Consider the following 12,909-nt stretch of genomic DNA (forward strand, 5'->3'; position numbering starts at 1 on the left):
ACTATATTGGAAGCTCTTGGGGGCAGAGACTGTCTTTGTGTTCTGTGTTTGTACAACACTCAGCACAATGGGGTTGTGGACTATTACTGGGGCTCTTTGGGACTATGAGAATACAATTAGGATCAAATAAATAAATAAATAACAATATATAACTGCCCAAAAATGCAGTCTGTTCTTTAGTGGAGGGTGGGTATATAGCACGTTGGACAACAATGGCCAGGCAGTAAAATTTTGACCAAGATTTTTAGTTCCTAGAGAAGCTGCAATAACCCTCCCCCATGGAGTAGAATCCCTAGCCCACAACAATACATATAATATGTACATATTACATTAATAAAGTTAATACAATTGTCCCTGAAAATACTGCATGTGGTTGCAATCAAATCCTTCTTCACCCTCTAGTTCAGGGGTCGGCAACCTTTCAGAAGTGGTGTGCTGAGTCTTCATTTATTCACTCTGATTTAAGGTTTTGCGTGCCAGTACTACATGGGGTGGGATAGTTCAGTGGTTTGAGCATTGGCCTGCTAAACACAGGGTTATGAGCTTAGGCCTTTAGGGACCTGTGTCAAAAATCTGTCTGAGGATTGGTCCTGCTTTGAGCCAGGGGTTGGACTAGATGGCCTCCTGAGGTCCCTGACATCCTATGATTTTAACATTTTAGAAGGTCTTTTTTTTTATAAGTTTATAATATATAACTAAACTATTGTTGTATGTAAAGTAAAGACAGTTTTTAAAATGTTTAAAAAGCTTCATTTAAAATTAAATTAAAATGCAGAGTTCCCCATACCAGTGGCCAGGACCCAGGCAGTGTGAGTGCCACTGAAAATCAGCTTGTGTGCCACCTTTGGTACACATGCCATAGGTTGCCTACCCCTGCTCTAGTTTCTACTTATTTCTGATCCTCTGTTCTTCCTTGAAACACATTCTTGAACCTACTTCTTCCTGGAAGTTCAGTATCTTTCTTTATAACAGGAAGATTTTGGGGCTTTCACTACATTCTATAGGCTATGAATCCAATCTCCAAAATGCTAAACTCTCAGGTTTTGCCTTTTACTTGCTAATGCAAAAAGTAGCAACTAAGGTTGTTCCAAAACCCAAAGCATACTCCTTATCCCATTTTAAATGGATGCTGGATAACAATGAAATGCTTAGACATACTGTTCCACAAAGCTGTGGGTAGTTGTATATTCACAGTTTTTGTGGGAGGTGCTTAGTTTCTCTATTTTCAGTGGCTTTCATAATATCTGAGAAATTATACCAAGAAATTATTAAAAAGAGAAAAAGATGTATGAAGCTGGAGGTAAGAAGTTCTTATTTAAAGAAAACTATCTATTAAAATGGGAAAGAGTATAGCCATCATGAAAAAAATATAAAAATCATAATTTCTCTCTCCTATAATTCTATAAATGGTATTACATGAAAAATGGTTGAAACAAAAATATTATAGTTTTCTGGACAAGTTGTATTACATTTTAAATAAAGAACTGCTCCTATTAAACAGCCACAATTATCTTTATGAATGAAAACCAATTAAATGATACATTTGGGAGCACTGAGTAATCACTTATAATGACTTTATTAAAACTCACAGCATGGTTTTATGGCATATGAAAATTAGAGCTTTGCTAGTCTCTACTGGCATTAGCAAATTGCTAGAAAAATAAATAATATTTGCTTTCTTCTAAAGTGAACGATTCAGAAAAGGAATAGGCCATTCAGCTCAATGAAGTTTATCCTTGTTAAAGCATATTCTCCAAGAACAAGTCCTGGTTGCTCCTTTAGTGGCTTCACTCCTTTAACTTTATCAGGTGAGCAATTCCAAAGATTCATTGCTTTCTGAGTAAAAGTAACATCCTCCTTATTTATTTTCTTCGCCTTAACTTTCATTTAACTCCACTGCCTGATTTGATGAAACCTCAGCTCTGACATTAAATGTGTTCGTAATTTGGTATCTTAAAAGAAAGGTTCTCATTTTACTATGTCAGTTAAGATAAATTAGAATATTCTTCCCCATACTCCTAACACTTCCTAAATTACACTTCTCTACAGTACTTCTTTGAGCATTCTCTTGTCATTAAAAGGATAGCCAAAACTGAACATAATACTCTTCTGACCTTATTCTCCTTTCACTTACAGCTTGAGGATTTTCCATATTATAATCTACAAAGTGCTAAATATTGCATCTCATTGCATCACGTAATAATGGTATTTCTTTCCTAGAAGTGATGGGAAGGGGTACGTCCACATAGTTGTGAAAAAATTCTAAAACTGTTGCTGAGTCACCTATTCCCACTATTTTTACACTACTCATTAACTTCATTAGGATCTGTGGGCATGGAACAACAATAGAATAAAGTCAGTGTGGGCAAACAAGAACAGAATATGTATTTTCTCCATCAATTTTGAAACTTCCAGAAAAACTAGGTGGATAAATTAAAGCAGGCCAGGAAACTTCAAACTGCATTGAGCCAAACGCTGGAAGTTTTGCTGGAAGGATGGAAGACTTTGGCCCATGTTACACTGACAACAGCAGCATGCAGCTTTAAGAATAATGTCTTCAACATATTAGGAAAAAAGATCAGACATCTTCTTCAACAAAAGGCAAATATATTCTCAATTATTTTTCTATTGTACTTACTGTGACCATTGGAAGGAAAAGCCAATTTCCATTAATGCTTATGGTATCATTAAAATATCATTAGGCAACATCTTTGCCATATCTTTTTGAATGAGTCTGAACTGCTACGAGGAAACTTGGGTTTGTTTGGGGAGGAGATGTTTGGTTTTTGGTGTTATCTGAATTAGTATTTAAAAAACAATTCACAAAGAAAAGCCAGTTTAGCAGTAGCTGGGTATCTCAAGAGATAAACTCGGTAAAATGGTTCAATAGCCAGAGTCTGAGCCCTACCCTTGGCAGCTTTTAAAGAATCTCTGTTGTGCACATTAATTGTTCTCTGCCAGACTAACCTGATATCTTTCTTTGATAAGACAACTGACTATCAAGGCAAGGGAAATATGGGAGAGCTTGTTTATCAGCCTTTCTATAAAGCATTTGATACCATACACATGTGAAATTACTAGCTAAGATGGAGAATATGGGGATTAGTACAAGAACTGTAAGGTGGGTAAGGACTAGCTAAAGGGGAGGTGATAGTGGATTGTGCTGAAAGGACAATTACCAGGATGGAGGTAGGTTAATAGTGTAGTTCCTGAAGGATCAGCCTTGGAACTGATATTATTTAATATCTTCATGAATGACCTTGGCACAAAAAGTAGGAGTGTGCCAATGAAATTTTTTGATGACAATGTAGGGAGATGATATCAATACAGAGGAGCATAGGAATAATTATACAGGAAGAACTGGATGACCTTGAGGACTGGAGTAATAGAAATAGGATGAAATTTAATAGTACAAAGTGCAAGGTCATGCACTTAGGAACTAATAAAACTTTCTGTAAAAACTGGGGGCTTAGAAAGACCTGGCATATTAGTTGATCACGGGATGACTATGAGCCACTAAAATGAGGCAGCCATGAAAAAAGGCAAATGTGATCCTAGGATGTATCAGGTGAGGTATTTCCAGCAGAGACTGATTGTACAATTGTATTAATTGTACAGTCTGCAGGGAGGAGTGCTAGGTAGGGGGGCACCAGGCTGTGCTGGACAGGCAGAGAGATGGAAGACAAGTAGATGATGCAAAGGCAATGAAGAGATAATGTGCACCCAGCCTTCTGTGACTGGGGTAATTATTGCCAATGAGCCAGAGGCAGTGGAAGGGGAGACCTGGGATGTAGGGGTGCTGAAAAATTATTTTAAAAAAAAACCAAGGACACTGACTGCCCCAAAAGTTCATTAACACAGAGTTAAGGTGGTTCAGCGGTGCCTTGTGCCCTTCCAGAACTCAAGTTCAGCTATATTCAGGGGGTACCTGAAAAGAGTTTCGTCTGCATGAAGTGCCGTCTGATAAAGCTGATGGAAGAAAAGATCCGAGGATTGGCAATGCAGGTGGAAACTCTGTTAGAGTGTAGAAGGGGGTTTGAGCGGATGATGGAGAAAAGACATGAGGAGGCTGAAGGGATAAGCTCAGACTTGCAGATGGAAACAGGACCAAAGAATTCTGAGGGGAGGCTTCTGGGTGAGGAAAGTGGACAGTGGAAGCATGTGACTAAGAGAACCAGGCAGAGGAAAAGACGGGCCAGTGAAGGAGAAATAGAGCTCAGGAACAGGTTTGCGGAGTTGGAAAATGAAGAAGGGGCACAGCAGGTGGTCACTGAAGGTGAGAGGGCAAGGAAGAAGAGAAGAGCAGCTAGTCCTATAGGAAGAGGGGAAGAGTCAATGGAGACAACACCAAATATGAGCCCCAGGAGGGTACGGGATGGGTTGCGGAGGATTGCAAGGGACAATGGAAATCGAGAGGACTTGCAACCAGAGGGAACAGGGGATAGACCGGAGAATCACTGTCACTAGGAAAAGGCAGGTCTACGTGACTGGGGACTCCTTACTGAGAAGAATAGACAGGCCTGTAATCAGGGGTGAGCTGGAGCTGGTTTGCACCGGTTCGCATGAACCAGTTGTTAAATTTAGAAGCGGTTTTGGAACGGCTTGTTAACTGGCTTCCCTGCGAGGGAAGCTTTGATGGGCTCCAGCTGGGAAGGGTGTAATTCCTCCTCCTAGCCGCCGGGGGGGGGCGCTGCACTGCTCTGAGGGAGCCATGTGGGCTGCCTCCTGGCCCTGTTGCTGCTGCTGCTCCTTGGACCTCTGGCCCTGGGGGCTCCTGCTGCTGCCTGGTGAGTCCCCGGCCGCGTCCTGCTGCTCCCAGCCCCGCCCCCCCGTGTGAGTGTCTGCGCCCCTCCCCCGCCTTCCCTGCCACAGCCACCGCCAGCCCACAGCCACCCCGTCTGCACCCCCGGCCCACAGCCCCTGCTGCACCCCCGGCCCTCAGCCACCCCGTCTGCACCCCTCCCCACAGCCACCGTCTGCACCCCCTGCCCACAGCCCCTGCTGCACCCCCTGCCCACAGCCACCCCGTCTGCACACCTCCCCACAGCCACCCCGTCTGCACCCCTCCCCACAGCCCCTGCTGCACCCCCTGCCCACAGCCCCAGCTGCACCCCTGCCCACAGCCACCCCGCCTGCACCCCTCCCCCCCGCCACCGTCTGCACCCCCTGCCCGCAGCCACCCCGTCTGCACCCCCTGCCCACAGCCCCTGCTGCACCCCCTGCCCGCAGCCACCCCGTCTGCACCCCCTCCCCACAGCCACCGTCTGCACCCCCTGCCCGCAGCCACCCCATCTGCACCCACTGCCCACAGCCACCGTCTGCACCCCCTGCCTGCAGCCACCGCCTGCACCCCCTGCCCGCAGCCACCCCGTCTGCACCCCTCCCCACAGCCCCTGCTGCACCCCTGCCAGCAGCCACCCCGTCTGCACCCCTGCCCGCAGCCACCCCGTCTGCACCCCTCCCCACAGCCACCGTCTGCACCCGTTGCCTGCAGCCACCTCCTGCACCCCCTGCCCGCAGCCACCCCGTCTGCACCCCTCCCCACAGCCACCGTCTGCACCCGTTGCCTGCAGCCACCGCCTGCACCCCCTGCCCGCAGCCACCCCGTCTGCACCCCTCCCCACAGCCCCTGCTGCACCACCTGCCCACAGCCACCCCGTCTGCACCCCCTCCCCACACCCCCCCTCTGCACGCCCAGCCCCCAGCCCCCCCCTCAGCCCCCCCCCCCACAGCCACCATCTGCACCCCTCCCCACAGCCCCTGCTGCACCCCCTGCCCGCAGCCACCGCCTGCCCACAGCCACCCCATCTGCACCCCTCCCCACAGCCACCGTCTGCACCCCCTGCCCACAGCCACCGCCTGCACCCCCTGCCCGCAGCCACCGTCTGCACCCCCTGCCCATAGCCACCACCTGCCCACAGCCACCCCGTCTGCATCCCCTGCCTGCAGCCACCCCCTGCCCGCAGCCAGCCTGTCTTCACCCCCTGCCTACAGCCACCCTGTCTGCATCCCCTGCCTGCAGCCAGCCCCTGCCTGCATTCCCTGCCCTGCCCGCAGCCCCTGTTTGCACCACCTGCCCACAGCCAGCCCCTGTTGCAGCCAGCCCGTGTCACACTCCCTGCCTCCATATAGCCCTTCCCCATGCCCCTGTCTGCAGCCAGCCCCATGTCCACTGGTGCCCTGCAATTCTCAGGGCAGTAACCCTGCACACCTACTTCAATGATGGGGGGCAGGGAGCAGCTGGGACCCATACATGTCCATACCCTCGGGTGACCAGACAACAAGTGTGAAAAATCGGGACAGGGGGTGAGGGGTAATAGGAGCCTATATAAGAAAAAGACCCAAAAATTGAGACTGTCCCTATAAAATTGGGACATCTGGTCACCCTAGCACACCCCAAGGGAGTGGCAGGGACCCACACACGTGAAACAGAGCTCATTTCTAGTTCAGGCCCATCTTTTTAAAAAAGAACTTTAGGTAGGGTTAACATACATCTGTGTTTTCCCAGAGATGTCAGGCTTTTCGGTTCTTAAATCGCTGTCTGGGATTTCCCTCCCGGGAAAATACGGACATATGGTAACCCTACTGGTACAAAAAATACATACTGTGGCACATCCCTTAAATCAGAACTTTTTATAGGGAACCGGTTGTTAAGATTTTAGCAGCTCATCACTGCCTGTAACCAGAGCTGATCCGGAGAACAGAAGGGTGTGCTGTCTGCCGGGTGCTAAGATACAGGATGTGGACTTGAGGCTGAAAAGGATCCTAACAGGAGCGGGAAAGAATCCGCTGATTGCCCTTCATGTGGGAACAAATGATACGGCTAGATTCTCGCTGGAACGTATCAAGGGAGACCATGCCAGACTGGGGAAGACGCTTAAGGAAATCGAGGATCAGGTGATCTTCAGTGGGATTCTGCCTGTTCCTAGAGAAGGGCAACAAAGGTGTGACAAGATTATGGCAATCAACAGATGGCTCAGGCAGTGGTGCTATGAGGAGGGCTTTGGGATGTACGGCCACTGGGAAGTATTCATGGACAAAGGACTGTTCTCTCGGGACGGACTTCACCTGAGTAAGGAGGGAAATAGACTTCTAGGATGGAGGCTAGCACAACTGATTAAGAGAGCTTTAAACTAGGAATTTGGGGGAGATGGTTGGGAGATGTCCAGGTAATTTCCATGCCGGAATTCAACACTGAGAGGGAAGAAAACAAAGTAAGAGAGGATGCAGCCATGGGCAGGAGAATGTACATAAGCAGAAACGGTAGTATAGATACCAGTCTAGTTGGTGATACTGGTGGTAGAATGTCTGTGCCTAACCAGGTAAAGAATGTCAGTGAAACCAAATGCCAAAAATTAAGATGTTTGTACACTAATGGAGGAAGGGTACTGTACATACAATTCTAATAGGTGATACTGGCAGTAGAACGTCTGGGCCTAATCAGGTAAAGAATGTGAGTGAAGCCAAACAGCAAGAATTAAGATGTTTGTACACCAATGCGAGGAGCCTAGGTAACAAAATGGAGGAACTAGAGCTACTGGTGCAGGAAGTGAAACCGGATATTATAGGGATAACAGAAACATGGTGGAATAGTAGTCATGAGTGGAGTACAGGTATTGAAGGCTATGTGCTGTTTAGGAAAGACAGAAATAAAGGCAAAGATGGTGGAGTAACAGTGTATATCAATGATGAAGTTAGCTGTAAAGAAATAAGAAGTGATGGAATGGATAAAACAGAGTCTGTCTGGGCAAAAGTCACACTGGGAAAGAAAGCTACTAGAGCCTCCTCTGGGATAGTGCTTGGGGTGTGCTACAGACCACCGGGATCTGATTTGGATATGGATAGAGACCTCTTTAATGTTTTTAATGAAGTAAACACTAATGGGAATTGTGTGATCATGGGAGACTTTAACTTCCCAGATATAGACTGGAGGACAAGTGCTAGTAATAATAATAGGGCTCAGATTTTTCTGGATGTGATAGCTGATGGATTTCTTCACCAAGTAGTTGAAGAACCAACAAGAGGGGATGCCATTTTAGATTTGGTTTTGGTGAGTAGTGAGGCCCTCATAGAAGAAATGATTGTAGGGGACAACCTTGGTTCGAGTGATCATGAGCTAATTCAGTTCAAACTAGATGGAAGGATAAACAAAAATAGATCTGGGACTAGGGTTTTTTATTTCAAAAGGGCTTCTTCTTGGTAGTCCATCGATCCGATGATGACAAATCTGTGCAGATCATCTGTTGTTGGTCTCATGGTGTGCCCTCTGATGACTGTACAAGCCAATTCTAGAGGTGCACATTTTGCTGCAGATGGTGCATGGGAAGTTCGCAGTCAGTGGATTGTGCGCTGCTGATGCTCTGTGACGTCGTTCGCGTGCCTCTTGTAGACGCCAGCAGTGGTCTTCCTCAAAGGCAATGCAGGTATTTCTAACTGTTGCACGCCACTGTGTTCTGTCGCTGGCGGTGTCCTCAAGGTCCCTAGGTTTGATACTGCTGTACTGCAGATTGGCTTTGATGGTGTCCTTGTAACGTTTCCGTGGACGACCTATATGCCGGATGCCCTGGGACAGCTCACCATACAGAAGCTGGCGGGGGATTCTGTTGGCATCCATGCGCTGACATGACCGGTCCAACGTAGCTGTGACTTCATGATCATCATTTCGATGCTTGTCATCTGGGCTCTCTTGAGGACCTCAAGATTGGGCACTTTGTCTTGCCAGCGGATCTGCATGATATTGCGGAGGCAGCGCATGTGGAATGCTTCAAGCTGCTTGATGTGACACCTATATAGTGTCCATGTTTCACACCCGTACAAAAGAGATGAGAGAACAACAGCTCTGTACACAAGCAGACTTTGACACGCAGACAGCCAAGAACAAAGGCAGCAAAGCAGAATGTGGAAACTATAGAGGCATATCCCTCCTCTCCATTGGTGGGAAGATCATCGCCCACATCATCTTGAACCGCCTAATAGTCAGTATTTCCAAGGCAAATCTACCTGAAAGTCAATGTGGTTTCCAACCTGGCCGGAGCACAGTCGACATGGTGTTTGCTGTCAGACAAATACAAGAGAAGTGCATTGAACAGAATATGCACCTGTATGTTGTCTTCAAAGATCTGACAAAGGCGTTTGATACCGTCAACAGGGAAGCCCTTTGGACCATTCTAACACGGCTTGGCTGCCCAAGAAAATTTGTCCAGATTATACGCCTTTTTCATGACAGCATGACAGGCGAAGTATTGTCTGATGGAGCCACATCAGCCCCCTTCAGCATCACCAATGGCGTGAAACAAGGATGTGTTCTCGCTCCTGTCCTATTTAACCTGTTCTTTGCATGCGTCCTTAACCATGCAATGAAAGATCTGGACTGAGGTATATACTTGAAATACCGGCACGATGGTTCACTTTTTGACCTCCGTTGCCTGAATGCAAAGACTAAGACAGTGCAGAAACTCCTTCTTGAGGCACTCTTTGCCGACGACTGTGCTCTCATGGCTCACACTGAAAATGATCTTCAGCACATTGTCAACAAGTTTGCTGAGGCCTCGCAACTCTTCGGACTAACTATCAGCCTCGGAAAGACAGAAGTTCTTCATCAACCTGCACCTGGATCAAATGCTTCTGTCCCGAGTATCTCCATTGATGGCACTCATCTTAAAGTAGTGGAGAACTTTAAATACCTGGGTAGTGTCATATCCAGTGATGGATCTACCTTTTGTAATTCTTTAAAGTTAGCCCTTTTGATCTCATTATCCAGTGATGGATCACTGGATAATGAGATCAAAAGGGCTAACTTTAAAGAATTAAGGAAATTAGTTAGGGAAGTGGATTGGACTGAAGAACTTGTGGATCTAAAGGCGGAGGAGGCCTGGAATTACTTCAAGTCAAAGTTGCAGAAACTATCAGAAGCCTGCATCCCAAGAAAGGGGAAAATTATCATAGGCAGGAGTTGTAGACCAGGCTGGATGAGCAAGCATCTTAGAGAGGTGATTAAGAAAAAGCAGAAAGCCTACAAGGAGTGGAAGATGGGAGGGATTAGCAAGGAAAGCTACCTTATTGAGGTCAGAACATGTAGGGATAAAGTTAGAAAGGCCAAAAGCCATGTAGAGTTGGACTTTGCAAAGGGAATTAAAACCAATAGTAAAAGGTTCTATAGCCATATAAATAAGAAGAAAACAAAGAAAGAAGTGGGACTGCTAAACACTGAGGATGGAATGGAGGTTAAGGATAATCTAGGCATGGCCCAATATCTAAACAAATACTTTGCCTCAGTCTTTAATGAGGACCTTAGGGATAATGGTAGGATGACAAATGGGAATGAGGCTATGGAGGTGGATATTACCACATCCGAGGTAGAAGCCAAACTCGAACATCTTAATGGGACAAAATCGGAGGGCCCAAATAATCTTCATCCAAGAATATTAAAGGAACTGGCACATGAAATTGCAAGCCCATTAGCAAGAAATTTTAATGAATCAGTAAACTCAGGGGTTGTGCCGTACGACTGGAGAATTGCTAACATAGTTCCTATTTTTAAGAAAGGGGGAAAAAGTGATCCGAGTAACTATAGGCCTGTTAGTTTGACATCTGTAGTATGTAAGGACTTGGAAAAAATTTTGAAGGAGAAATTAGTTAAGGACATTGAGGTCAATGGTAATTGGGACAAAATATAACATGGTTTTACAAAAGGTAGATCGTGCCAAACCAACCTGATCTCCTTCTTTGAGAAGGTAATAGATTTTTTAGACAAAGGAAACGCAGTGGATCTAATTTACCTTGATTTCAGTAAGGCATTTGATATGGTTCCACATGGGGAATTATTAGTTAAATTGGAAAAGATGAGGATCAATATGAAAATTGAAAGATGGATAAGGAACTGGTTAAAGGGGAGAATACAACGTGTCGTACTGAAAGGTGAGCTGTCAGGCTGAAAGGAGGTTACTAGTGGAGTTCCTCAGGGATCGGTTTTGGGACCAATCTTATTTAATCTTTTTATTACTGACCTTGGCACAAAAAGCGGGAATGTGCTAATAAAGTTTGCGGATGACACAAAGCTGGGAGGTATTGCTAACACAGAGAAGGACCGGGATATCATACAGGAAGATCTGGATGACCGTGTAAACTGGAGTAATAGTAATAGGATGAAATTTAATAGTGAAAAGTGCAAGGTCATGCATTTAGGGAGTAATAACAAGAATTTTAGTTATAAATTGGGGACACATCAGTTGGAAGTAACAGAGGAGGAGAAGGACCTCGGAGTACTGGTTGATCACAGGATGACTATGAGCCGCCAATGTGATATGGCCGTTAAAAAAGCTAATGCGGTTTTAGGATGCATCAGGCGAGGTATTTCCAGCAAGGATAAGGAGGTGTTAGTACTGTTATACAAGACACTGGTGAGAGCTCATCTGGAATACTGTGTGCAGTTCTGGTCTCCCTTGTTTAAGAAGGATGAATTCAAACAGGAATAGGTACAGAGAAGAGCTACTAGGATGATCCGAGGAATGGAAAACCTGTCTTATGAAAGGAGACTCAAAGAGCTTGGCTTGTTTAGCCTAACCAAAAGAAGGCTGAGGGGAGATATGATTGCTCTTTATAAATATATCAGAGGGATAAATATTAGGGAGGGAGAGGAATTATTTAAGCTTAGCACCAATGTGGACACAAGAACAAATGGATATAAACTGGACACTAGGAAGTTTAGACTTGAAATTAGACGAAGGTTTCTAACCATTAGAGGAGTGAAATTCTGGAACAGTCTTCCAAGGGGAGTAGTGGGAGCAAAAGACATATCTGGCTTTAAGACTAAGCTTGATAAGTTTATGGAGGGGATGGTATGATGGGATAGCCTAATTTTGGCAATTAATTTGGCAACTGATCTTTGATTATCAGCAGTAAGTATTCCCAGTGGTCTGTGATGGGATGTTAGATGGGGTGGGATCTGAGTTACTACAGAGAATTCTTTCCTGGGTGCTGGCTGGTGAGTCTTGCCCACATGCTCAGGGTTTAACTGATTGCCATATTTGGGGTCGGGAAGAAATTTTCCTCCAGGGCAGATTGGCAGAGGCCCTGGAGGTTTTTTGCCTTCCTCTGCAGCATGGGGCATGGGTCACTTGCTGGAGGATTCTCTGCAGCTTGAGGTCTTCAAAACACAATTTGAGGACTTCAGTAACTCAGACATAGGTTAGGGGTTTGTTATAGGAGTGGGTGGATGAGATTCTGTGGCCTGCATTGTGCAGGAGGTCAGACTAGATGATCATAATGGTCCTTTCTGACCTTAAAGTCTATGAGTCTATATTCAAATATCCAAAACCTAGGAATCAAAGAATTATTGTAAAGCAAACAAAATAGGGAGCTTAGGTGTATACCATCTCCATAATGCAACCTTAACTGTGCCCTTTTTGAGCAATACTCCAATACACCAATAAGATACATACCAGCACTCTAACATACACATGTGCCTTATAGATTCTACAGAACCTCAGGGACTATAGACACAGTCTAATATCCTCTCTTTCCTTAGGCAAAACTTGGGTTTAAGTCAGGATCTACCTACACCTGGCTTACACAAACACTGAGGCTGCTCCACACAAACTACCTCAGGCTTAGTCAATGTTATCACCCCTTCACCCTTTCCCTGAGAATTCCTTTAGAGACACTGTCTTCACTTACCCCTAGTCAAGTTGTCTGGAGTGGCCGTGGAGTGGCCTCAGAGCAAACTATTAAGCAGGGCACAAACCACAAATTGGTTGTGAATTCTAATCCCTTGGGGTACTCTGATCTATCTTTCCACCCAGGTAAGCTTGCTTTTGTGATAGATGGTCCCTTACACCAAGAATCACATCAATATTCAGGTTATTCCCAGTCCCAAAAGGACTGGTCAACTGCACCTTAAATCACACACCA

Source organism: Mauremys reevesii, linkage group 2, assembly GCF_016161935.1.
Source record: "Mauremys reevesii isolate NIE-2019 linkage group 2, ASM1616193v1, whole genome shotgun sequence".
Classification (NCBI taxonomy): Eukaryota; Metazoa; Chordata; order Testudines; family Geoemydidae; genus Mauremys; species Mauremys reevesii.